The sequence below is a fragment of the Pseudopipra pipra genome, chromosome 1 (assembly GCF_036250125.1).
Source record: "Pseudopipra pipra isolate bDixPip1 chromosome 1, bDixPip1.hap1, whole genome shotgun sequence".
In the NCBI taxonomy this organism is placed as follows: Eukaryota; Metazoa; Chordata; class Aves; order Passeriformes; family Pipridae; genus Pseudopipra; species Pseudopipra pipra.
Genome location: NC_087549.1, coordinates 154,546,010 through 154,565,211, shown reverse-complemented (window position 1 = coordinate 154,565,211; position 19,202 = coordinate 154,546,010). Strand labels below are relative to the sequence as shown.

Genomic DNA, 19,202 nt, shown 5'->3' with positions numbered 1-19,202 from the left:
AAAAGCTGGCTTTGGCTGGAGCTCTCATTCCTGCTTTCCTGTTAAAGCTGGTTTTGGCTGGAGCTCTCATTCCTGCTTTCCTGGAAAAGCTGGCTTTGGCTGGAGCTCTCATTCCCACTTTCCCAGAAAAGCTGGCTTTGGCTGGAGCTCTCATTCCTGCTTTCCTGGAAAAGCTGGCTTTGGCTGGAGCTCTCATTCCTGCTTTCCTGGAAAAGCTGGCTTTGGCTGGAGCTCTCATTCCTGCTTTCCCGGAAAAGCTGGCTTTGGCTGGAGCTCTCATTCCTACTTTCCCAGAAAAGCTGGCTTTGGCTGGAGCTCTCATTCCTGCTTTCCTGTTAAAGCTGGCTTTGGCTGGAGCTCTCCATCCTGCTTTCCTGGAAAAGCTGGCTTTGACTGGAGCTCTCATTCCCGCTTTCCTGGAAAAGCTGGTTTTGACTGGAGCTCTCATTCCTGCTTTCCCAGAAAAGCTGGCTTTGGCTGGAGCTCTCATTCCTGCTTTCCCGGAAAAGCTGGCTTTGGCTGGAGCTCTCATTCCCGCTTTCCTGGAAAAGCTGGCTTTGGCTGGAGCTCTCATTCCTGCTTTCCCAGAAAAGCTGGCTTTGGCTGGAGCTCTCATTCCTGCTTTCCTGGAAAAGCTGGCTTTGGCTGGAGCTCTCCATCCCGCTCCTGGGGAGGGAGGTGACCAACTCCATCCCTTCAGGAATGCTGATCCTGGGAAAAGCAGGGCCTTTGTTTATCGGGCTTGGTTTGGGTTTGCTCTGCTGGGTTCCGTTCTTTTCCCTCTGGAGTTGTTTTTCCGGCTGATCCCAGCTCGGTTTGGGTTTTGGAGCTGACTTTTCCCACATCTGTCTGTTGTGGGGGGGACTCGTGATATGCTCCCTGTCCCCTCAGGGAGGGAGTTCAGTCGGAGTCACATCCAGGTTTTTTGGGCACTTTTGTTCCGAGATATAACTGAACCAAAACCTAAACAAGCTAAAAAAGGAGAACTTGGGTTTTTTGGTTTTCTTTTTTTTTTTTTTTTTTGCACCAGATCCTCGTGGTTTAGGAGCTGATGAGGATCTCAGATTAAATCAAATCCTTGTGGTTTAGGAACTGATGAGGATCTCAGATTGAATCAAATCCTTCTGGTTTAGGAGCTGATGAGGATCTCAGATTGAATCAAATCCTTCTGGTTTAGGAGCTCATGAGGATCTCAGATTGCATCAAATCTTTATGGATTAGGAACTGATGAGGATCTCAAATCAAATCCTTCTGGTTTAGGAACCAATGAGGATCTCAAATTGCATCAAATCCTTCTGGATTAGGAAGTCATGAGGATCTCAAATTGAATCAAATCCTTGTGGTTTAGGAACTGATGAGGATCACAGATTGAATCAAATCCTCATGGATTAGGAATTGATGAGAATCTCAGATTGCACCAGATCCTCATGGATTAGGACCTGATGAGGATCTCAGACTGCACCAGATCCTTCTGGTTTAGGAACTAAATCCTGCCTGAAATCCAGGTGTTATCCAAGAGAAATCCCTGAGCTCCGACGTTGCTGTTGGGAGACTGAAGACAAAGAAAAGCAGGAAAAGCTCTCCAGTCGCTCAAGAGCTGGGTTGTTTTCCTGGAAAGCTGAGCTTTCCCCCTGGATTCCTGCTGTTGGGAGACTGAAGACAGACAAAGAAAAGCAGGAAAAGCTCTCCAGTCGCTCAAGAGCTGGGTTGTTTTCCTGGAAAGCCGAGCCTTCCCCCTGAGCCTCTCCTGTCACTGCTTCCCATGTTTTGTCCATCCCTGAGCAAAGATTGGAGGGTTGGGAATGGCTGGGACAATTCTGCCAAGCCCAGATCCGAGGGGATTCTTGAGGCTGATTCCTGCTGGGATGGGGGTTCCTTCTTTCTTCCTCTAACGCTTCAAAATAACTTTATTTTCTAGGCCGAGAGAACCACTGAGATTCCCTTGGAATTCCATGGACTGGAATGTCTCCTTGTTTCTCAGCCCCAATTCCCATCTCAGAGCCACAAAAAGTGCTGTCCCTGAAGATATTTGGATCAATATTTCTTTGGTTGGTTTGTCCTGTTTCCTCCTGGGAAGAGGGGGATCCCTGAGGAGCTTCAACAGGCTCAGGAAGCTGAAGAAACTGGAATCCGAGCAAGGAATACCTGGGAATTCTTTCTGACACGGGATATAAACGGCAATACAAAATTAAGGGAGAGGGGAGAAAAAGGGAATCATTTTTTCATGGCTAAATCAATAAAAAGTGTATTTGTCATTTGACCACTTCCTTCCTTTTTTTTTTTCCCTCCAAACCAATTTTTTCTTTGTGTTTATTGCGTGGAAGAAAGAAAAGAAACTGAATCAGGGGTAAAAATCTCATTTATTCGAGGAATATTCTTAATATTTAGAGAAAAGCTGGAATTAGGAGCAAACAGAACCCTGTTCATACGTTTCTCAGTTAAAAAAAAAGATGTAAAAGGAAAAAAACAACAAAGAAAACACAATGTTTGCTAAAATACCTCTTTTCTCCACAAGGATTGCTTCCCATTCCAACAGCCTGCCCTAAAAAACCATGGAAAACCTTTCCCAAAGCAGCTTTAATCTGCAAATCTTGGTCCTGGAGGTTTTTGCAGTAAAACCTGGGATTCTCTGGGTTTCCTCATTGTCTGGGTGAGGGGGAGGGAAGAGGGAATAAAACAGTGGGAAAAACCTCAGGGCAGGCAGAGGGAAGTTGAGGAGCGTGAAAAAGGACAGGGATTAAGAGGGGTCATTTTCTGGGGGATAAGAATTCCAAGAATTTCCAAGGAAAGAAATCCTTGAGGGCTGGGAAAAGGAGCCCTTGGAAGCTGGGCTTGGGAAGTTTGTTGGGAAATGCCAAAGAATCTAAATATTCACCAGGCTCTTTGAGCAGGAGGGGTTGAGAAAATAACTCATTCAAGGCTTGGGGGAGGAAGGAAAAGCAGGGAAATATGGGAATACCAGGATTAAAAGTGCATGGAGGTCAGGTCACCCCACAGGGGAGAATTGCTGGGAACAGGAGAACACCAACTATCAAAGTCTGGGGAGATACAAATATTAATTTCCCTTCCCTTTCCTTCCCTTCCCAAACCTTCCCAAACCTTCCCAAACCTTCCCTATATTTTTATATACATATTTTATTTTGAGCTTGGGTTTTTTTTTTTGTTTTCTTTCTTTTTTTTTCCCAGATTTTTTTTTTTTTTAAGTTTTCTTGTGTCCTTTTCTCCTGGAGGGATTTGTGAGAGGGAGGGGAGGGAGAAGAAAGGTCTGTCCTTGGTTTTTGCAACATCCAGGGCCAGGCCGAGCACAACAAATCCCCAACAAACTGGAGCCAACCTTTCCTTACTGGTGGCCCTGGGGAGAGGGGGGGAAGTGTTTTTGGGGGTCTCCAGGAGCTGTTGTCCTTGGCTCCACACCCTTCCTGCCTTCCTGAGGTTTGGGACTTGAGGTTCCCCCCGGGAATTGGTTCTTGCTGGGATCAGCAAAGGGAAGAGAAGGGACAAAAAAACCTCCCTGCCCAACTTCCCACCTCCTGTGGAGCCTCCCTGTTCCCCCAGAGCAGTTCCTGGAAGAGATGTGTTTTTAGGGATTGTAATCCTTTGCTTTAAAGGGTTTTCCAACCCTAAACATGGGAACATCCCAGAGTCCCAGCTCTGCTCTTTCCCCCTCCTCTTGGGCACGAGGGGAGCCTGGAATTCCCCTTTCCCATTGCAGGCACGTTTAGTCCTTCAGACCAACCCAGGACCTGCATCCAAACACACATCCACGGACATTCCTGGCAAATCCCTCCCTTCCCAGGTGGATTTCCACTCAGGGATGAGTGAACCAGGCACAGACACGGGAAAACTTCGACAGGGAAAGATGAAAAAAGGGGTTGCAGAGTTGTGTGGACTCAGAGACACATGGGAATGGAACTGGGATAAATACAAAATCCGTGGATCCTGGTCCTCTGGGAAAGACAAGGAGATGTGCAAGGCCAGGATGGGGCTTGGAGAAAGCTGGGATGGTGAAGGGGGTTGGAATGAGATGATCTTTAAGGTCTCTTCCCACCCAAACCATTCCAGGATTCTGTGCTGCTCCGTTGCAGAGGAGTTGGTGTCTGAGTGGGATTAGAGACTGAGCCCCCCAAAACTGCCCTAAGGAATCCCATTTTTGGGGGATCCCATCCACCACAGCGTGACAGGGAATAAAAGCAACCAGGCAGCAAAATCCTCCAAAAATGAACGTGGGAAAGGTCTGCCATGGGGTGACAAACACCTGGGATAACCCCAGTGGGACTGGGGCCATAATTCCTCGGAGCAAATCATCCTCTGCTTTGGACTCTGTCCTTCCTCCTTTCCCTTTTCCCTGTGGGTTTGATGAGCAGGAGCAGCTCCTCAGATCCCTGAGGGGGCTTTGAGTCCGAGCTCCTCCACACAAACCCAGGTGGCCCAAACCATCCCATAAATTATGGGTTGAATTTTCCCCCTGAGAGGACTTTATTTAGGACTTTATTTAGCCCGGCCCAGGGGCGCAGACTTTGCCCCCCACAAACCACCTCTGACCTTGAAAACATCTTCAGACTGCAAATAAACCCATCCCCTGGGCCACATCCCTGCAGCTGTTCCGGGTTTTTTTTTTTGTGTTTCAAATCTTTGGGTTTGTGGCAAAGGAGCCCAATTTGGCATCTTGTTATTTCTGTGTTATTTATTAGTTTGTCTGATGGTTGTGTTATTTTTTTTTTTGCAGGGTTTGTGGACATAAAACCAGGCTGGAGCGTTGTCAGACTTCCTGAAGTGTTTACCCTGGCTCTGAAACAGGGTTTGACCTTGGAAAGGATCCCTTTAATCCACCACCCCTGCCCTAAATAGCAGCAGCGGGAAGTTGGCTCCCGGGGGGATGTGCCGGTGCCCTCTGGCAGCTGCTCCCGAATTCCCAAAGCCCTTTGTCATCAGCACTGTCTCCTCAGCTGGGGAGGAAGAGTCTCAGCCTGGTTTTTTGGGATGAGGAGAACGTCAGCCTGGGCTCGGGTGTCCCCCGGGCAGCCACAGCATCCCAAACTCTGCAGCTGGGAGGCCAAATATTCCCAGAGAATCATAAATCCGGGATGATTTTCGTTGGAAGGGACCTTAAAGCTTTTTCTGTGGGCAGGGACACCTTCCACCAGCCCAGGTCGCTCCAACCTGCCCTTGGACACTTCCAGGGATGAAGGTTGAGCTCCAATATGGGGATTGAGATCAGAGCATCCTTTCCTTTGGGAATTCTCATGGCAGAAGGTCCCTGAGGGGTCTGGGGAGCTCAGCCCTGGCCATGACTCTGCCTGTGCCATGGAAAGTTGGAGTTTTAACCATGGAAGGCTGGAAAGTTGGAGTTTTAGCCTCAGTTCAATGAAAGGTTCTCCAAGGCAAGGCTCGTGCTCAAGTTTAATCCCAATCCAAGGGCACCAAGGGTTAGGATTAGAATTAAGGTTAAGGTTAGGGTTAGGTTTAGGGTTAGGGGGAATATTTGTAAGACAGATTTGTCTGAATTAAACATGATTTGAGGGTTAGTGCTAGGATCAGGGTTAGGGTTAGGATTAGGGCTGGGATTAGGGTTAGAATTAGGTTTAGGGTTAGGGGGAGACACAAATTCCACACCTGGATTTGCACGGAAAACTCCAGTTGGAGTCAGCAACCTGAGCTGGGAATAACTCGGTCGATCCCTCCTGGATTGTTATTCCTTTCATTTCCACTCCACTTCCCTGAATTTGGGAATATTCCCTTCACTCACCCAAATTTCACGGCACTAGCATCTCAGGTGATGTTTTGCTTTGGGGTCGGGAAAAGTCAGGATCCCCTTTCCAAAAGAGAAGCTGCTAAATGGAATTCCATTAAAAAACTTGGACACTGGTGGTGCCAGGAAAGTGCTGAGGATTCTTTTAGAGCATCATTTGATCCCCCCCACAACAGCATTAAATCCAGCCCTGGTTTTTGAGCCTCCAATGAGGCAAATCCTATTTATTCCCCTCTCACAGCTCAGTGAGTTTTATGTTCTCCACCAGCATTTTTTCCACAGTTTGCTCTTTCTTTTTCTTTTTTTTTTTTTTTTTTCCTAGTGGAAAATAGCTCTAAAAGTGCCCTCAGAGTAAGAAACATCAATTAAAAATTAACCCCCCCCCCTTGTTTCCGAGGGTGTAACTCGACAGCCTCGAGTTTGCAGCTGGAAAGGGGGAAAAAAAAGGTGCTTTTTTATTACTTTTTTTTTGGCTCATCCCGGGGAATATCAATGCCATTGTTTGGGAATGATGGAGAAACTGGGTATTTCTGATTTCCTGATTTTTAACCTGCTGGTTTTAGACTGGTTTTGGACGTGGTTGTCACTCACTGGAGTAAATGTGTTTTTTCTCCTTACAAGCAAATGAAAATGCTCTTTGAAAAGGGACTATTGCATCTTTTTTTTTTTTATTTGATTCAGACCTTTATTTCTTCTTTTGGGCTCAAAACCAAAAGGCCATTTTCTTCACAATTTTTTTTTTCTTGCTCCATTTTTTGTATGATGAGAAAAAAAGAAAAAAAAACCTGGGAAAGGGCAACCTGAGAACTACAGGGCCGTTAAAAAAGAATCATTTCCCAAGTTTTATTGATTTTCCTGAGAACTTGGGTAATTTCCTTTCAGGGGCAGAAGATGGACTGCGGTGGTAGAAAATCACTGTGTTAAAAATCCAATTAAAAAGCAATACTGGAGGATTATTTGTAGCTCTCTCAGTGCTTCACTGGTGCAACATCAAGGGAACGTTGGATATGTGTGGAATATAATGTGAATTATAAGTGGAATATAATGTGAATTATATGTTGAATATAATGTGAATTATAAGTGGAATATAATGTGAATTATATGTGGAATATAAGCCGCAGGTCCTAATTTGCTGCTTCAAGCTGATTTAATGAATATTTTCAGGAAGTAGCCCTGGTTTCAGCTGGAACCATTTCTATTCTGGGCTCCTTTTTTCCTTAATTCAGCCTTTTTTGTGGAAGGAATTGTGATGTCTGTCTCACTTCTATCCCAATTAACAGCATCTCCTTGGTTCTCCATCCCCCAAATAATCAAAATGTTGGCTGTGATGAACCCAGCTATTTTATGGTTAATTAATTCTCTTTAAAGCCCCTGGAAAGCAGAAGGTGGGATGTTACTCAGTGGGGAGTTTGAGTTGTTCTGTGAGAGGAATTATTGATTTGGAGCTGATAAATCCATCAAAAGTGAACTGTGGAAAAAGCAGGATCAACCCACCCCCCAAATGAACTCCTCTGGTGCAGGTCCAAGAGTTCAGAACCATTTGGAAGGTGTTTTCCATGGATATCAGAGTCTTAGACACCCCTGGATGCATCTTTGTGGCCTGTTGGAATCAGGTAACAAAAAGTCCCGGGCTCTCTTGGTGATTCCTTTGGTTTCATCCAAACAAAGCAAACCCCCAAAATTCCCCCCCTCACCTTTTCAGATCCCTGGAAATGAGTGGAACACGATGCAGAGGATTTAATTCTGGAATAAACTGTGTTTTTAATGCTTTTGGTGAACTCAGAGCACCCAGAGGGCAAGAAAGCCTCTGGATTTCCAGGCTCGTGCTCATTTTATTTAAATGAGTTAATAAAGGGATAACTCCAAGAACTGATTCCTAATAAATAAATAATAAATAGATGAATCCAGTTAGAACTGAGAGGGAAACACCCAGAATTATTAGAGAACTGGGTGGTATCTTCTGTATCCTGGGAAATTCATATAGAGGGTGAAATTCTGAGTAGAGCTTGAGAAAGATCCAACCCAGTGACCAAAATGAGGGAGATTTAATGGAATGGAGCCATTTCCTTGGATTCCTGGTGAACTGGACAACATGGAAACGGGAGAGTCCTCTGGAAGGGCAGGTTTAGGCCCAGATCATGTTGAACCACAGGTTTAGGCCCAGACCAAGAGCTAACCCAGAACCGACTCCAAAAGAGCTTTTCCAATGAAACCCGGATCCCCTCGGCACAAACGGGACTGGAATTAGAGGGATGAATTCCAAGGGGTTCCCGATGATGCTCAGCCATGAAAACACAATCCCTGTGTGTGGACAGAGCATCTTCTCACCCCTGACATTCCAGCCTTGACATTCCAGCCTTGACATTCCAGCCTTGACATTCCAGCCTTGACATTCCAACCTTGACATTCCAGCCTCCACAGCCCACTCAGGGTCATTCCTGCTCTTTGGACATTGATTTCCATGGGATCATCCCAAAATAGCCACAGATTTTGGCCAGAAGTCCAGCCCTTGTTATGCAACCATCCCCAAGGGATGGAGCCTGCCTTGATCCAGAGCTTCCAGGCAGGTTTGTACCAGGAATTTGAAGAACAGGGCAGTTCTTGGAAGTTTTTTTTTTTTCCAACTCATTGACAGTTTGGAAGCAAATTTGTGACGGGGAGAGGGGAAGGGAAGAGAGACTTTGGCAAAGTGAAACGTTGTGGATTATCTGTGAACTCTTTAGAACTTGGCCCTTTTATTGAATATTATTAGGTATCAAGTCATCTGCAACTAAAAGAAAATGCAACAAAAAAAACTAGAAATAATTTTAATTTTCCAGAATTTTTTTACTCCAACGATCCCTTTCTACTCGAAAGACACAGCTGCCATTCATTTGGGAATCTTCAGGATTGCATTTTCTGCCTCCTTAACCTTCTGCTTCCTCAAAAAACCATTTTCTTTTTTTTTTTTTGCAAGGAGTGAAATATTTCTCAGCCGTGCTCCGAATTCCCTGCTCCCAGCCCTGGCAGAGGCCCCAACTTTCCGAGCTGTCCTGGTGGAAGGAGGAGCTCAGAGATCTAAATCACAACCTGGGAAAGAACCACGACTCGTTCCTGGGGCTCATCCTGGCCCTCCAAAATTCCAAGGGTCAGTGGATGACGTCAGCTGGGCGTGTTCCCTTTCCCTTTGGCTCCCAGAATTCCTGGGCTCTGGTAACACCTTGGCTCCTTTGGGAGCTTTCACACTTTCCTGCACTTGACCTTTTCATTGCAAGACTTGGCCCCAACTCAGTTTTTTTCCTTTTTTTCCCTATTTTTCCTCTTTTTTTTTTTTTTTTCCCAGATTTTTTCTTCTTTTTTTTCCCATATTTTTCCTCTTTTTTTTTTTCTATTTTCTCAATTTTTTCCATTTTTTTTCCAATTTTTTCCTTTTTTCCTATTTTCCCTCTTTTTTCTATTTTTCCCTATTTTTCCTCTTTTTTCTTAGTTTTTACTTATTTTCCTCTTTTTCCTCTTTTTTCTATTTTTCCTATTTTTCCCTATTTTTCCTATTTTCCCTATTTTTCCCAATTTTTTCCTGTTTTTCCTACTTTTTCCTTTCTTTCCCTTTTTTCCCCTCTTTTTCTATTTTTTCCCTGTTTTTATCTTTCTTTTTTCTTTTTTCCCAATTTTTCCCTTTTTTCCTATTTTCCCTCTTTTTTCTATTTTCCTATGTTTCCTCTTTTTTTCTTATATTTTCCTTGTTTTCCTATTTTTCCTCTTTTTCCTATTCTTCCTCTTTTTCCTCTTTTTCTTATTTTTTTCCCATTTTCCTATTTTTCCTACTTTTTTCCTTTTTTCTATTTTCCCTCTTTTTCTATTTTTTCCCCAATTTTAATCTTTCTTTTTTCTCTTTTTCCAATTTTTTCCCTTTTTCCCCCTCTTTTTTTCTGTTTTTTCCCTATTTTTCCTCTTTTTTTTCTTAGTTTTTACTTGTTTTCCTATTTTTCTTCTTTTTTCTATTTTTCCTATTTTCCCTATTTTTCCTATTTTTTCTATTTTTACCCATTTTTCCTATTTCCCCTACTTTTTCCTTTTTTCCTATTTTCCCTCTTTTTCTATTTTTCCTATTTTTCCTATTTATCTCTCTTCTTTCTATTTTTTCCTAATTTCCCTCTTTTTTCCATTTTTCCCATTTTTCCTATTTTCCCTATTTTTTCATTTTTTTTCCACTATTTATTCCTCTTATTTTTCTATTTTTTCCCCTTTTTTCCTATTTTGCCCTATTTTTCCTATTTTTCATATTTTTCTATTTTTCCTATTTTTCATGTTTTTCTATTTTTCCCATTTTTCCTATTTTTCTATTTTTCCCTATTTTTTATCTTTTTTTCTTATTTTTCCTATTTTCCCCTCTTTGTTTTCTATTTTCCCTATTTTTTTATCCTTTTTCTTTTTTTCTATTTTCCCTATTTTTTCATTTTTTTTCCTATTTTTCCCTCTTTTTTCTATTTTTCCTATATTTTCCTATTTTTTTCTATTTTTTCCAACTTTTTTTCCTTTTTCCCTTACTTATACCTCTTATTTTTCTATTTTTTCCTCTTTTTTCCTATTCTTTCCTATTTTTTCTTTTTTCCCTTTTTTCTAATTTTCCTATTTTTTTCTATTTTTCCTATTATTCCTTTTTTCCCTGTTTTTTCCTCTTATTTTTCTATTTTTCCCTACTTTTTCCAATTTTTTCCCTATTTTTTCTTTCCTCCCCTACTTTTTTCCTCTTTTTTCCCCCTATTCCCCCTTTTTTTTCCCTCCCTCCCATTTTTCCTCTAATTTTTCTATTTTTCCTATTTTTTCCCAATTTTTTCCTATTTTTCCCTTTTTTTTCCTCCTACCTTTTTTATCTTTTTTTTCCCCCTATTTTTCCCTTTTTTCCCCTTTTTTCTCTTTCCTTTTTGACATTTTGCTCTTTGAATGAGAATAAACCCCAATGCCAAAAAGCTGCCACTCCAAGACTCAGGTAAAACAAAATCAGGATAAAAAAAGCCACTTGAGCCAACTCTTGGCATTCCTGGGAGTTTAGAAATTCCTTCGGATTTGGGAAGCAGATCCTTGAGAACACCTGAACAAGGCTCGGAAAATCCCAACCTGTGGAAAAGAGGGAAAGATTGGAGGTGAACAAGGAAAGAGTGGGAAGAACAAGAAACGAGTGGGGGGTTGTTTTTTGGGGCTGATTTTTTTGGTTGGACTCAGGCTAAAATTTGGGATCAGTTTTAGTTTATTCCTAAATAATAACGGGATGCTGATCCCATGGAGAGGAGCTCGGGAAATATTCCTGTCGCTTGCTCTGGGCAGCTCCAAGGGTTGGGCTCCTTTGTTGGACGTCAAAACCCCGGGGAAGTGGCTCCTGGGATCTGAACTTGCTGCAGGTGCCACCCCATCCTAGAGAATCCTGGCATGGGTTGGGTTGGAAGGGACCTTAAAAATCTTGTCCCACCTCCCTGCCATGGGCAGGGACACCTCCCATTATCCCAGCTCGCTCCAAGCTGACCTTGAACAATTCCAGGGATCCAGAGGCAGCCACAGCTTCTCTGGGCAACCTGTGCCAGGGCCTCCTCACCCCCCAGCCAGGAATTCCTTCCCTATATCCCACCTAAATCTCTCCTCTTTTAGTTTAAATCCATTCCCCCTGTCCTATCATCATCTTCCCGTTATGGAATCCTGGAATGGTTTGGGTTGGAAGGGACCTTCAAGATCATCTCATTCCACCCCCTCTATTCCCACCTCCCACTATTCCAGGATGCTCCAAGCCCTGTCCAACGTGGCTTTGAGCACTGGCAGGGATGGGACACCCAAAACTTCTCTAGGGCAGTTCCAGTGCTCAGGATTCCAAGTGGTAGAATCCATAATTTTCACATTTCCCTACTCACAAGAACAATTCCCATCTTTCCCCTGTCCCACAGGCCCATTCCTTCATCCAGGTATCAGCCATGACATCACAGGGGCAAACTGGAGTTAAGTGGTGCCCAGGGAGGACATCCCAGAGCTATTCCCAAATTTGAGCTGGGACACACCGGGATATTTCCCATCCAGGCTCAGAAAGGACATCCCAGAGCTTCTCCTTCTCCTTCTCCTTCTCCTTCTCCTTCTCCTTCTCCTTCTCCTTCTCCTTCTCCTTCTCCTTCTCCTTCTCCTTCTCCTTCTCCTTCTCCTTCTCCTTCTCCTTCTCCTTCTCCTTCTCCTTCTCCTTCTCCTTCTCCTTCTCCTTCTCCTTCTCCTTCTTTCTCCTTCTCCTTCTCCTTCTCTTCTCCTTCTCCTTCTTCCTCTTCTATTTTCCTTCTCCACCTCCTCCTCCTTCTCCTCCTCCTCTTACTTCTCCTATTCTACTTCCATTCTACTTCTACTTCCTCCTACTTCCCTTTCTCCTTTTATTCTACTTCTAGTTCTTTTCCTTCTACTTCCTCCTTCTCCTTCTCCTTCTATTCTACTTCTACTTCCTTCTCCTCACTTTCTTCTACCTCAACTTCTCCTGAGTTAAAAAGCTTTAAATATGACTCAGGTACGTTTTAGTTGCCATATTTGCACTTCTCTCCCCTTCCTTAGCCATCCCTGCTCTCGACTCTGTTCTGTCATTACCAGCCTGAATATTTTCTCTGTTCCTCCCTTTTCCCTTGGCTGAGGTGGATCAAAGATTCCTTCCATCAACAGGCAGGCACTGGGAAGAGTTGCTTGGAGCAACCTCAGGATAACTCAGCAGCAACTCCAGCACGAAGTTTGTAGTGGTTTTTATCAATAAGTGCCTGGAGTGGCCTTCAAGAGTGGCCTGGACATCTGCAGTGAGCTCTGACCCAGCTCTGAGGACTCAGAATGTGGGAATTCTATTCTTAATGGACTGGGATTATCTGTTACGTTTCATTCTTCCCATGGGAAACGTTAGGAAGCTTGAAAACCTAAAAAAGACTGAAAGGTTATGTGGGTGTTCAGAGCTCCCAGAGAGAAAGTGGGACTCTGAGGCATGAGCCCACTCTCCAAAGGGATTCAAGCCTCTCAGTTTTTGTGAAATTTCACTTCCAAGCTCTTATTCCCAACATGCCAAACCTGGGTGGGGGTGCAGGGAACAACAGGCAGCTCCTGAAGCCTGAAGGAGAACGAGGATGAGTCGGGAGGGGTTTGGTGCAGCTGGGAGGACACTCCTTGGGATAAGGAGTCTCCTGGGTGGAAGTGCTCCCTGGGATGACATGGAATCACCACACTGACAGAACTAAGCAGGAAGCCCATCCTGTTCCTGGAAACACAAGTTTTAGATACCTCCTCTTAACAGAGTTCTTCATAATTAAGCTTTTATAATTAAACGCCCCTACCAGCAGAACTTGGGCTCGAGTTAAGGCTCAGAGAGTGAGGGGATTTTAGGTAAATTTAGGTATAATTTCCTTCTTTCTCTACCCTTTTGGCACAGGGGTAGTTTAGACTGGTCACCTGAGCCCTTATCTTCGCACAGGACACTCAGAACCTCAGCTTGGAGCAGGTTCCTGAACCCAGGCAGCAAAACACCTCAGCTCTGGCACTAGAGGTTATTTGGGCATTGTGTTGGTGCCTCAAACAGACTTTGGGGGAAATTCCCATATCCAAGTGGTGGCTGTCACTTATATCCTTATGGCATGGCTGGAAAAACCAGCTGGGATGCTCCCACTGCAGCCTGGAAAACCAGGAAGAGCTGAGGGCTGAGACAACACACAGGCAGCGTGGATAAGCAGGGATTTTGGGATGAGATGTGGGCTGTGTCCTCGACCTAGTGTGCTTCATCCCCCTCCAAAAAGGAATCTGGGGGAAAATTTGCAGGAAAGACGCAGCTTTTCCATTGTTATTTAAGGAGTCAAACCAGTGCTTGCCTTGTGAAATGGGCTGAGGGAGGGCCAGCCTTGGGGCTGTTTGGAATATCCACACTCTGAGTTGGGAACTGCCTCTTGCTCTGGTCTCCTGGGTCAGGAGAGGGCCAGAATGAAGGGTGGGGTCAGGGATTTCATGGCTTGCTTCTGTAAGTGGTAATTAAATCAAGCTTCTCCTCAGATGTAATTCTGGAGCCACCCAGAATCTGATCTTTGCCTTTCCACAAACACCAACTCCGAGCATGTTGGACCAGGACATGAAACTCGTGGTTCTCTTCCCCCTCTCCCTCTGGGATTCCTCATCCCTCTATTTCAACATCCCCATTTAGAAAGAACAGGATAATGAAACTCTGGAAGTGTTTTCAACCCTGCTGCTTAAAAGCCAGGTATTAATAATACCAAGTGCTCACATTATTCCTGCTCCGAGGAGTTTTCCAAAAACCGACTCTCCAAAGATTTATGTCCACTTAGACTTCATCAGTTTTTATTCCAGAGCAGCCAGGACATACTTTGGCTTGGTTTATGCTGTAATTCAGACTCCTGTTGCCCTTTGGAAGTTGGGATCTCTACAAAACCTTCCCAAAGCTCGACCATAAAGCCCGACCTGGAAAACCTCCATGCCAGCATCTCCTTTAGAGGAATTTTTGGGACTTTGTCAGCTGTTGTTGATCTCAGCCAGGCCCAGAGAGTGGTGGGGATGGTGCTGCATCCAGCTGGGATCTGGACATTGGTGATGTTCCCAGGGATCAGTGCTGGGCCCAGTTCAATTTAATATCTTTACTGATGATTTAGATGAGGGGATTGAGTCCATCATCAGCAAATGTGCAGGTGACACCAAACTGGGGGGGAGTGTCCATCAGCTGGAGGGCAGGAGGGCTCTGCAGAGGGACCTGGCCAGGCTGGATCCATGGGCTGATTCCAAGGGGATGAGGTTCCACCAGGCCAAGGGCCGGGTCCTGCCCTTGGGCCACAACAACCCCCGGCAGCTCCAGGCTGGGCCAGAGGGGCTGGAGAGCAGCCAGGCAGGAAGGGAGCTGGGAGTGGGGATGGACAGGGAGCTGAACAGGAGCCAGAGTGTGCCCAGGGGGACAAGAGGGCCAATGGATCCTGGCCTGGCTCAGGAACAGGGTGGCCAACAGGGCCAGGGAAGGGATTCTGCCCCTGGACTCAGCGCTGGGGAGGCCACCCCTGGAGTGCTGGGTCCAGTTCTGGGCCCTCAGCTCAGGAAGGACATGGAGGGGCTGGAGCAGGTGCAGGGAAGAGCAACAAGGCTGGGGAAGGGACTGGAGCACAAGTGCTGTGAGGAGAGGCTGAGGGAGCTGGGGGGGCTCAGCCTGGAGAAGAGGAGGCTCAGGGGAGACCTCCTCACTCTCTGCAACTCCCTGACAGGAGGGGGGAGCTGGGGGGGGGTCGGGCTCTGCTCCCAGGAACCAGCAGTAGGACAAGAGGGTCTCAAGCTGTGCCAGGGGAGGTTTAGGTTGGATATTAGGAAGAATTTCTTTGCAGAGAGGGTGCTCAGCCATTGGAATGGGCTGCCCAGGGAAGTGGGGGATTCTCCATCCCTGGAGGTTTTTAAGGTGTGACTGGATGTGGCATCAGTGCCATGGGCTGGGAACCACAGCGGGGTTGGATCAAGGGTTGGACTGGATGATCTCGGAGGGCTTTTCCAACCCAGCTGATTCCATGATTCCATGATTCTGTGATTCTATGTCTTTGTTTTCTTCGTCCCTGAGGAGCTCATTTGTGCTCTCCAGCTCATTACAGACACTGAAGAGCCGGTGCTGGGGCACCACTGCCCTGGCAGTTCTCAGAATGTGCTCTTGTTGTGTCTCTGTCCCAAAAACCACTGACCACAGGGCACAAAGCCAGGCCATGTGTGTTGAATTATCTGCCTGCTTCACACAGCTCCCAAAAAAACCTGGTTCCTCCTCTTAAGGAAGAATGTTTCATCCCTGCCAAAGCCCAAGAGGCCTCATTTAGGTTTACTCTTGCTACTGTGATTATTATTATTATCATCATCATGGTTATCATCATTATGCTCCTGGAGAAATCTTATTGAACAGTTGATGGTTCTTTCCAAGGCAGAATAATCAGAATATATTTGAGATTTTCCCAGCCAGGAGACCTTGTCCAGAGGAAGGCCAGGAATTTGAGAAGGGGACTGGAGCACCTCCCCTGTGAAGACAGGCTGGGAAATTTGGGGCTTGTTCAAGCCTGGAGAAGGGAAGGTTTGGGAAGAAAAAAAAGAAAAAAAAAGAAAAAAAAAGGGAAAAAAAGGAAGGGAAGGTTTGGGAAGGGAAAGGAAGGGAAGGTTTGGGAAGGAAATTTCAGGAAAGGAAGTTTCAGGAAAGGAAAGTTCAGGAAAGGAAAGGGAAGGTTTGGGAAGGGAAGGAGAAAGGGAAGGGAAGGAGAGAGGGAAGGTTTGGGAAGGGAAGGGAAGGAAATTTCAGGAAAGGAAATTTCAGGAAAGGAAAGGAAAGGGAAGGTTTGGGAAGGGAAGGTTTGGGAAGGTTTGGGAAGGTTTGGGAAGGGAAGGTTTGGGAAGGGAAGGAGAAAGGGAAGGGAAGGAGAGAGGGAAGGTTTGGGAAGGGAAGGTTTGGAAAGGGAAGGGAAGGAAATTTCAGGAAAGGAAAGTTCAGGAAAATTCAGGAAAGGAAAGGAAAGGGAAGGTTTGGGAAGGGAAGGTTTGGAAAGGTTTGGGAAGGTTTGGGAAGGTTTGGGAAGGGAAGGTTTGGGAAAGGAAGGGAAGGTTTGGGAAGGTTTGGGAAGGGAAGGGAAGGAGAAAGGGAAGAAAAGGAGAAAGGGAAGGGAAGGTTTGGGAAGGGAAGGTTTGGAAAGGGAAGGGAAAGGAAGGGAAGGGGACCCTGCTGTGCTGAGTTTCAGTGCTCTGAGCACACACCAGTTCAATCCTGACAAGCAAAGAAGGACAAACTGTCTCCCTTTCCTCCTCATCAACCACCGCATAAAAACCTCCTCACGCCTGTACAGCCCCGAGCAGGGGGGGGTGACCCTTCCCATGTATAATTCATGTGTCTCCACTCACCTGAGCACCTGAAACGGCCCAAAAATGTGGGATCACGACCCCCCCAGAGGTGCCAGAAGGCCTTTGGTGCCCGTCCAGCTCGGCAGGGGGTTGTCCAGCAGGTCCCTGCCACCCCAGCCGTGCCAATGTGCCCGGGTCCTTCCAGCTGCCCAAATCCAGAGGGAATATTCACGGGGGGACTTTCTTTCTGCATCAGGATTCAGCCCCACAGTCAGATCGTTGAGTTTGGGCTTTTCAAACCCTCGTGATTCCCGGGGGAAGGGATGGAATGAAAGCCACCGGCCCCGGGGTTAAACCTCGGGCAGAGTTTATGGGAGGAACAGACTCGGCTGGGAACGAGCTGGGACTGGAAATGAGATTTCCAGCCATTAGGAGTGGGAAGGTCTGGGGCCAGGTTTTAAAAGGAGTGTGACAGGTTCATGGAAGGCACTGACCTGGTGTTTGATATTCGTGATCTGGAGTGTTTAAGCCCCCAGGGAGGTGATTTAAAGGATTTAAAGTTGCTGTTTGTTAATCACATTTGCTCCTCACGTGGATTATCACATCACACTCCTGCCCCCGAGCTCCTTTCTGGAGGCAGGAGAGGATTTGAGTCCTTTCCGTGGGGATCTTGGTCTGAAAAGAGAAGAAACTCTTTTATTCCTTCCCCTGAAGCATCCAGCACCTGCTCTGGATAAACCCAGGGGGAACTTCATGTCCTGAACACCTGAGGAACCCTCCTGGCTGGAATCCACACCATTCCAACAGGGAATCTGAATCCAGAAGGCATTTTCTCCCCAGCTCACCCCCCTGGGAGTTAGGGGAGTTTGGGAAGGGAGATCCAGCTCCATTTGGATTTGGTCTTTGCCCATTATTTGGGAAATAGGTCCCTGGCACCAGCAAAGCCTGGTGAGAAGGTGGGCTCATGTCTACACAGGGGTCTGGGAGTCCTGGGGCATCTCAGGATGGATTTAGGAGATGGGATATATTATATTATATTACATTATATTACATTGTATTACATTACATTATATATATAATATATATACTATATTATATCATATATATTTATATAAGATATTATATAATATATATTATATATTATTATGTATACATTATAATATATAGTATATTGTATTAGACTGCCTTGTCTTACAACCCCTGATACTTAATGGAACACAGAAATCAATTTATGGCAATTAAAAAACATCCACAACCTCCCATCCCTGAAATATATATAATATATAATATATAATATATAATATATAATATAGAATATAGAATATAGAATATATAGTATATAGTATACCTTATATAATATATTGTATTAGACTATCTTGTCTTACAACCCCTGATACTTAATAGAACAAGGAAACCAATTTATGGAAATTAAAAAACATCCACAACCTCCTCTCCCTGAAATATATATATAATATATAATATAGAATATAGAATATAGAATATATTATATATGATATGCATTATATAATATATGATATACATTATATAATATACTGTATTAGATTATCTTGTCTTACAACCCCTGATACTTAATAGAACAAGGAAATCAATTTATGGCAATTAAAAAACATCCACAACCTCCCACCCCTGAAATGGCCCAGAAATGGCTTTTTTTTAGATAATCAGAGCCTGATCTTTACCAAGCAAATTCTTACCCCACTGGATGAATATCCCGAATAAAAACATCCTTTGATTTCCTCAGAAAACAACCAACAAATAGGTTGTTCTCACCCATCTCAGAGAGGATCCCAAACCCTGAGCTCCTCAAAGAGGAAACCTGACAATTTTCAGGATTCATTTCCTTACAATCACTTTTCTCCTTCAAAAATATCCTTGCAGCACACTCCAAAGTGCAAGAACATCTTAAAAAGGGACTTTTTTTTCCTGCACAGCCCCATCTCCAGCCTGGATTTGTTTCTTGGGGGTTTTCCTGTGTCCAAACCCCTGCCCAGTAGTTGGGATTCCAGGCTGCTGGAGGGAATCAGGGATCCCTGAAAGCAGAAGGGAGTTAAAAGGATTTGCTCCAATTTTTGAGTTTAGTGCTTCTCTTTCTACATCCCTTATGTTTAAACCCGAATAATAACAATAACAATAACAATAACAATAACAATAATAATAATAATAATAATAATAATAATGATGATAATAATAATAATGACAATAATAATTAGAGCAATGATAATACAGCAAGAATAGTAAATAATTGTGTTTCATGGAATCAGAGAATCCCAGAGTGGTTTGGCTTGGAAGAGACCTTAAAGATCATCCCATTCCATCCCTGCCATGGGCAGGGACACCTCCCATTATCCCAGGTTGCTCCAACCTGGCCTTGGACACTTCCAGGGATCCAGGGGCAGCCACAGCTTCTCTGGGAAATCTATTCCAGTCCCTCTCCACCCTCCCAGCCAGGAATTCCTTCCCAATATCCCACCTAAATCTATTCCCCCTTGTAGTCCATGTTTAGAACACAAAAATCCACGTGGAAAAAGATTCTCCAACCCCATTCCCCTCTTCAGCAACCATTCCATGGGGGGTTTGGTCACCAGCCTTTCACGGGGAAACGGCTCCTTTCTGT

At 44.9% G+C, this 19,202-nt stretch overlaps 2 protein-coding genes across 2 annotated transcripts in view; both read left to right on the top strand.

Moving 5' to 3' along the window:
• MYL3 (myosin light chain 3) overlaps positions 1 to 2,242 on the top strand; it is a 31,027-nt gene extending 28,785 nt beyond the window's left edge. The window contains exon 7 of the mRNA XM_064639880.1: positions 1,919 to 2,242. The gene's annotated coding sequence lies outside the window, so the exon portion shown is untranslated. The remainder of the gene's footprint in view (positions 1 to 1,918) is intronic.
• SNAP47 (synaptosome associated protein 47) overlaps positions 1 to 19,202 on the top strand; it is a 280,665-nt gene that overhangs the window by 59,078 nt on the left and 202,385 nt on the right. The gene's annotated exons all lie outside the window — the stretch shown is intronic.